The sequence below is a fragment of the Vombatus ursinus genome, unplaced genomic scaffold (assembly GCF_900497805.2).
Source record: "Vombatus ursinus unplaced genomic scaffold, bare-nosed wombat genome assembly UNPS02014809.1, whole genome shotgun sequence".
In the NCBI taxonomy this organism is placed as follows: Eukaryota; Metazoa; Chordata; class Mammalia; order Diprotodontia; family Vombatidae; genus Vombatus; species Vombatus ursinus.
In genome coordinates this window covers 21,030,566-21,038,669 of record NW_020954587.1, presented here as the reverse complement: position 1 = coordinate 21,038,669, position 8,104 = coordinate 21,030,566, and the positions used below count along the sequence as shown (strand labels likewise).

Genomic DNA, 8,104 nt, shown 5'->3' with positions numbered 1-8,104 from the left:
GAAGACCTGAGTTCAAATGCAGCCTCAAACACTTATTAGCTATGCACCCCTGGGCAAATCACTTAACCCTATTTGCCTCAGTTTCCACTTCTGTTAAAATGAGCTAGAGAAGGAAATGGCAAACCCCTCTAGTAACTTTGCCAAGGAAACCCCAAATGGGGCTTTGAAGAGTCAGACACACTGAAATAATTGAACAACATCTCCTCATTGATTGCAGATCTTATTGTGTCTGAAATGAATTATTAAATTTAACCACTATGTGTTTTGGAGTTTGCAGCTTTGAGTTTTTTTCTTGGAGGAAATCTATGAATTCTTTCAATTGGTATTTCATTTTCTATGTTCAAAGGTTTTAGGAAGTTGTCTTCTATTATTTCCTTCATTGTGGAGTTAAGATTTTTTTGTCCTGTCATGTTCTTCTGGAAGACAACCCTTAGGTTGTCTCTACACAGCCTGTCTTTGAGATCCATATGTTTTGCTTACAGAGTGAGCATATTTTCTTTTAACATTTTTGTTTTTCTCTCTCTTCTTCTAGATTGTCCTTTACTTCTGAGAATTTTCATTTTCTTTTTTTAAAGTTAATTTATTTGTTTTTAGTTTTCAACATTCACTTACAAAAGATTTTGAGTTCCAAATTTTTTCTCCATCTTTCCCCTTCCTCCATCCCAAGATAGCATGCAATTTGATGTAGGCTCTACATAAACATTCATATTGAACCTATTTTCACATTAGTCATGTTGTAAAGAAGAATTAGAACCAATGGGAGAAACCATGAGAAAGAAGAAACAAACAAACAAAAAAGAAAAAAAAAGAGATATCAAATAATGGGCTTCGATCTGCATTCAGACTCCATGGTTCTTTTACTGGATATGGACAGTATTTTCCATCATTACATCTTTGGAGTTGTCTTGGATCTTGCATTGCTAAGAAGAGCTAAATCTATCAAAGTCAGTCATCGCACATTGTGGTTGTTACTGTGTACAATGTTCTCCTGGTTTTGCTCACTTCACTCAGCATCAGTTCATATAAGTCTTTCCAGGTTTTTCTGAAGTCTGTCTGCTCATCATTTCTTGTAGCAAAATGGTATTCAATTACATTCATATACCACAACTTGTTCAGTCATTTTTCAACTGATGGGCATCCCCTCAATTTCCAATTCTTTGCCACCACAAAAAGAGCCGCTATAAATATTTTTGCACATGTAGGTCCTTTTCCCATTTTTATGATCTCTTTGCAATACAAACCTAGAAATGGTATTGCTGAGTCAAAAGGTATGCAGAGTTTTATAGCCCTTTGGGTATAGTTCCAAATTGCTCTCCAGAATGGTTGGATCAGTTCACAACTCCACCAACAATACATTAGTGTTCCAATTTTCCCACATCTTCTCCAGCATTTATTATTTTCCTGTTTCGTCATGTTAGCCAATCTGATAGGTGTGATGTGGTACCTCAGAGTTGTTTTGATTTGCATTTCTATAATCAATAGTGATTTAGATCATTTTTTCATATGACTATAGATAGCTTTAATTTCTTATCTGAAAACTGCCTGTTCATATCTTTTGACCACTTATCAATTGGGGAATGAATTTCCATTTTCAATCTATCATTCTCTCTTCTGTTTCTTTTCTAAGATTTGCTGTCTCAGATTCCAATTTTTCTATTCTGCTCATTATTTTAGCTGTGTAGGAGATAAATTCTGCTCTCAGAATTCTCATTTCTCTTTTAAGCCTCTCAGGAACAGCTTGCTGTGGTTCCATGTTCTCCTGACATTCCACAGGGTCCTCGCTCTCATCAAGTGTTGGATCATTTTCCTTCATTTTACAGTATTTATTCATAGATTCCTGAAATAGTTGACTAGATTTGGAGGCTATATTTCTTTTTGCTGTTAATGTTTTCCCTGTTGATTTATCTGCTTATGCTCAAGGTCTTTATTTTTGAGTGTGTGAGATGTTTGATAGGTTCAGTTTTTTCCCTTTATTTCCTCCTGTTGTTCACAGTCTGATCTCTCCCCTCTGATGGTGGTTTCTTTGGCAAAGCATCTCAGCTGCCTCCCACCTGGGCATTTCATGGATCACTAGCCTAGGTCTTTGTTCTAAGTGACCTTTGGGGAGTTAGAGCTGACCTCATTTGGATGCTGAACTCTTACCTTCAGGCTTAGTGGACCATTGCAAATCCCCCTTTCCCATCCACATATGAAGTCTTGTTCTTGTGACCTGTCCCACTACCTCTGTTTCTCAGTTTTCTGGCCCAGCACCAGCAGCTCAGAGAGCTGCCATGCTGGTGCTACAGGGTTGATTTCTATAGTGTGGGTCTCTGAGGATCTGGGAGGAAAGTGGGTTGGGATGGGGTATTGTGCTCTATTTTAAGCCTAAACTTGTATTCTGCTCCTTTCTCTTGTTACTGGCTCCACCACAGAGATATTTTGCGGCACAGAACACTACCCCTCCCACAAGTGAGCTTCTGCCCCTGGAGCACTGCCATGTTGCTAGCTGGCTGTCAAGGTGCCAGCAGGCTTCCACCCCTGGAGCACTGGCTTGTCTGTCATGGCCCTAGCAAACTTCTACAGCCTGGATCTAGGGTCTCCACATCACTAAAAAGAGGGAAGGGTCTGGGGGTTTAGATTTGTTGGGAGCTGTGTGTCTCATCCTTAGGGTGGATTCTTGGGTCAGTTAAGTGCAACCTTGCTGCTGGTTGTGGGAGGTAGGGTGGGGGGTTGCTGAGTGAGCTCAGTGTAGGAGTCAGTTCATAGGGGTTTTGTTGTTGTTTTAGCCCTCTTTTTGACTCCAGTGTTTTCAATCATGGAGACAGCTGAAATTGCTTTATCATTGGCACACAATTTCTGTTTGGGAGAGGTTTGAAAGATTGGGAGGATCTGAGAAAATGTCTAGTCCTCCATGTTATTGATCACATGACCCAGAAGTCCTGTCCCATTTAGTTTTTCCAGAAACTTCTAGGTAGCAGGCATGTCCTTAAAGAGGATGTGGCTATTAGCCAGCTCACAGGCTATGATCCCACACTGGAGATTCCACACTTGGCATCATAACCCTGAAGATTCTGAAAAACAAAACAAAACAAAACATAAAAACATCAGGACCAAACCAAGGCAGAGCCTTTATGCTATATTTGGGGAAAACATGGACAATGCTACTGCTGTCCATGGCTGATCATGCTAAGGCTGCTGAACAGGCCACAGCCAGACAGATAGACCTTCCCATCTTCTAAGTTTAGGATGTGACTGGCTTTAACATTCCTGTATACGTAGATCATATAATGGATATGGTCTAGTGCTTTTAGAATTCCTTGCAGGATGTATTCAATTGCCTTCTTATTCATGCCATTCATGACTGCATGCAGATGAGATCCTTTGCAGAACCACACTCAGTGAAAGAAGTGATAACCCACGGCTCATTGTCAGTAATGAAGGTGGCTCAATATGGCATGATGTTGAGGTATTTGAAGAGCTTAGAGACTTGAAGTTTTCCCTGTAGGAATGTCACTCTCATTGGTACAGGCTTCCAGGTTAATCTTTACTGTGGTATACTCTTCTCTGTTTAGCGTTCAAAGCCTGCATAGTCTAGCCCACTTCCCTACCTATCCAAGTAGGAATGGTCAAGCCTCCAAGGAGGCCTTGACCTCCTTGATGTTCCTTACACAAGTCTCCCTCTCTCTTGGCTCTGTACATTTTCATCAGCTGTACCCCATTTCTGGAAAGTTTGCTCCCCATCCCCCATTCCTGTCTCCTGGATTCCCTGGCCTCCTTCAAGCGCAGTTAAAATCCCACATTTTACTAGAAACTTTCCTCAATCCTTAATTCCAGTGACTTCCCTCTGTTGATTATTTCCTATTTATCCTTTATATAACTTATTTATACATAGCTTTTGCATGTTATCTCCCTCAGTAGAATGTGAGCCCTTCATGGGCAGGGACTGTCTTTTCCTTTCTTTGTATCCCCAGTGCTTAGCATGGTGCCTGGCACATATTATGTATTTAATAAATGTTTCTTGACTGACTGACACAGCTAATGGAAAAACAAAGAATAATTAAGAAACTATACAATGCATGCATGGTGCTAATAAAGATAAACATAAGAAAATAAATCAGGAACAGATTGAACATGCAGTAATCATTGCATAAGTCAACAATTTGTGTTATCATCTGGATACAAGTATGACTGTTTCATCAGTTTACTTTGGACATCATAAGTTAGTCCGCTCACTGATCAGCTGGTCTTTGCTTTTATGTGGCCAATTAGCATATTTATTATTATACCAGTGCTAGTTGGCATTATAGTGACACATAATCCTCATCAGTGTTGCCTCCCTAAGCCTGAACTTCTAGAGGACACAGGCTAGGTAGTAGTTTTACTATGCGCTGTGGGATATATGTACTGTAGGAGTCTGATCAGCTGAAGTACTTGGTAGAAAAGGTGGCATTTCTGGTTTCAGTCCGCTCCCAGCATTTGAATTTATTTTTGGGTTACAGGATACAAAATCTTCTTCACTTGAAATGTCTGCTTCTGAGTCATTGTTTAGGTCAGGATGACTTAACATGATTTGGCAGATGGGCTCTTTCCCTTAGAGTTAGCTGAGGTGAGCATTCATTAATGTCAGTTTGCTTGTGAGGGAGGCTAACTAACTCACATTAGTGATTATATTGAATTGTCTTTGAAGGGCCCTCACCAGTTTCTGGGTCTATTTTGTCAAGTGACAATTTGACCAGTTTCTCCACACCTGAGTATGGGATAAATTCCTGCTGATTTGCTAGTTTGAGTGAATACCATGAATACCAAGATTTCTCAGTAGAACTGTTTCTTTCTTGAAGGTCTTGCCAATAAACTTGGCCATAAATTTTTTCTCTTTCAGCATTCTTGGCTCAAGGTGTAGCCTTGCTTCACTTTTTTTTTTAGTCAAGATGTACTGGTTGTGAATGCCTGTGGTCTCTCATCTTCAGAGATTCCAAAACACAAATCAATATGTAATCATAACTCACACTCAAACATTAGCAAAGAGGGTATAAAGCCAGTGACATTATTCCTGGTAGAATTGAACATATGTACTAGGAAACCACATAATGGGTCCACTGAGATTTTTGTTCTGGTCTCAGTGCACCCAATGTATTCATCAGTTGAAATATTCAGGTTGCCCCCTTGACAGTGCAAGGTATTGTTCTAGATTTCCTAATGCTAATCAAAGCTAATATTTTCTTAATCAGCATGCTTTCAAGGTGTATGTTGTTCAATAATTTTTCAGTCATGTCCGACTCTTTGTGACCCCTTTTGGGGCAAAAGGTACTGGAGTGGTTTACCATTTCCTTCTCTAGCTCATTTTACAGATGAGGAAACTGAGGCAAACAGGGTTAAGTGAACTGCCCATGGTTACACAGCTAATAAGTATCTGGGGTCATATTTGAACTCATAAAGATGAGTATTCCTGATTCCAACCCTGGCGCTCTATCCATTGTGCCAACTGACTTTGTTCAAATGGATCCTAGCAGAAAATCCATATGGTAAGAAACACTTCTTTCACAATATTTTACAACTGTGGAAGCTTTCTGGTTCTTAGATGGGTACACCTGCCAATACTTGTAGTCAATTACAACTGATATCTCCTTCCAGAGATAAAACAATACAGACAAAATTTAAAGGGTTTCTGGTACTTATTGTGTACAAATACTCTGTATGAGATGGTAATGTAGTTGAAATTAGTAGTGTTTTACTTTGTACACACTGAACCCAAGTACTGGTATGTTTCTGGTACTTATATTCTCCAAATTTTCAGTATGAGTTAGTAATGCTTTACTTTACACATAACAAGTACAAAGCTCGAACTTCTTGGTGACATATGAAGCCGTCCTGGGCCATCAGAGTCTGCTTAATACTAGTGTGAAATCTTTCTTGACCCATATAGGTCAAGAAAGTCAATCATATTAAACAAAGTTATCACATAGAGCTTTCATGGCTATAACCTGGATGGCACCATCTGTTCCCTGATAGCATGTTTGGTTATCAGTTTGCAGTAAAACTCCTTGGGCAAAACAGTTTTTACTTTTTAAGGTATCACTATAGTTTCATGTCATGTGGCTTCAGGATAGGTCATCTACACTCACAGCATTCTTCCCTATCTGGTAATGTGTGCTAAATTCCTAATTAACTAGTACTATCATCCATCTCTAGCAAATATTATCTTATATGGTATTAGTTAGAATAAAAGTCATTTGATTGTTTTCAGCCCACATTTGTAACTTTGCTCTCAGAGGGGAAACTCAATTTTCCCTTTTTCCAGTTTTGTTTCCTCACTTTTGCTATTTATTAAAATTCCAATTTTTATTTATTTTATTTTTCTGTATTTATATGGTTTAGGATAGACCCATTTTATGTATTAAGTGAACAATGACCTCTGGTGCCAGAGTTGGACATGACCAAAAATGACTGAACAACAACAACCAGAGGTAACTTTTATTCTCGTAAAATGTTTTTTGTTGAATTTGTACAAGTCTATATTGGGGAGGGAAGTGTGATTTGTGCCTGTGAGTTTGGGACTATAACAGACCTATGTCTGTTATAGTAATGCTTTACTTTGCAATGACTATTTGAGAGACTATTTGGAGACTTTTTTGTATGGAATAGGGGAAGCAAATGAATGGAAAACCCTTGAACTTTCTGACACAGGAGCTGGATGTTCATTCTTCTATGGGACCATCACGGACACATTTGAACTCTACTATCTCAGTACCAAATGCATTATATAGGAGTCATAATGGTACTTAAGATAAATTGGGAAGCAGACCTGAGCAAAGAATAATAATAATAATGATGATAATAATAATAATAATAACAATAATAATAACATTTATATAGTACTTACTATGTTCCAGGCAATGGGCTAAGCACTTTACAATTATTATCTCATTTGATTACCCTGGGATAGAGGTGCTAATAATATTATAGATAAGGAAACTGAGGCAAACAGGAGTTAAGTGTCTTGCCCAGGGTTGCATAGTTATTAAGTGTCTGAAGTAAAGTTTGAACTCAGGGCTCCTTGACCCCAGGCAGGCCTAGTACTCTATCCATTGTGCCACCTAGTGTATACAAAAGAAATTTCTGATAAAAACAATACAATTTTTAAAGTACTGGAGTTAAGTTTTTAAAAGTTATTTCAAAGAAGGTAGCATTCAAAAGTAGGGAAAGTTCACAAACAGAATCTCAGAGCTACCTGAAAATGGAATGAGCTTCTTTAGGAAGTAGTGTATTTTCTCCTCTTCACCTCCCCCCACTACCAAGGTCTTCAAACAGAGATTGGGTTACCAGCCATATCCTAGTGGGAATTCCTTTTTGAGTATGAGTTGGATTAAATGGCCACTGAAATCCATTCAAACTCTAACATTCTGTGAAATGTGAAATGTGAAAGAAAAAAAAACCAATTAATTCAACTGAGAACATATTGATCAAATAATCAATAAACATTTGTTAAGCACCATATTAATTTAATATTAATTAATTAAATATTAATTTGTCAGGCACTGTCTCAAGTGCTGAGGACACAAAAAGAGACCCAAAAACCCCCAAAACCTCAATCTCTGCTTCAAGGTGCTTACAATCCAATATAGGTGATAACATGCAAATATATGTATGTATACATGTATATATAGCTATACACACACACACATGTACATGTGCAGAAACACACAGAGCAAGCTATATATGGGATAAATGAGAAATAATTAACAGAGGGAAGGCACTAGAATTAAGAGGGATTGGAGAAGGCTTCCTGTAGAAAGTGGGATTGTGGTTGGGACTTAAAGGAAGACAGGGAGATCAATAAGTTAAATCATGCAAGATTACAAGATGCATACGACAACAGATTATTTTGTTCAATGATTGATCCTCTTAGTATCAATATCAAGAAAGGCATAAATCAGACTAATTAAAAGTATTTGATAATGTCATGGGCAGAGGACCATTGAGTGCTGTACTAGTTGCAATGTGGAAGGACCAATCAGTTATATAGATTATAATCAACAAAGGGCTACAGTGGGCCTGCCTTTGTCACTGCCCATGCCAGTGCCCACTCTGTAGTAAACCATGTCTGTGGGTCCTGATTCTGCCTCTG

The 8,104-nt window shown here is 38.5% G+C and overlaps 1 pseudogene; it reads right to left on the bottom strand.

The window, feature by feature from the left end:
- Positions 1-2,880: 2,880 nt before the first annotated feature.
- The window catches only part of LOC114052774, a 29,629-nt pseudogene continuing 24,405 nt past the window's right edge, over positions 2,881-8,104 (bottom strand).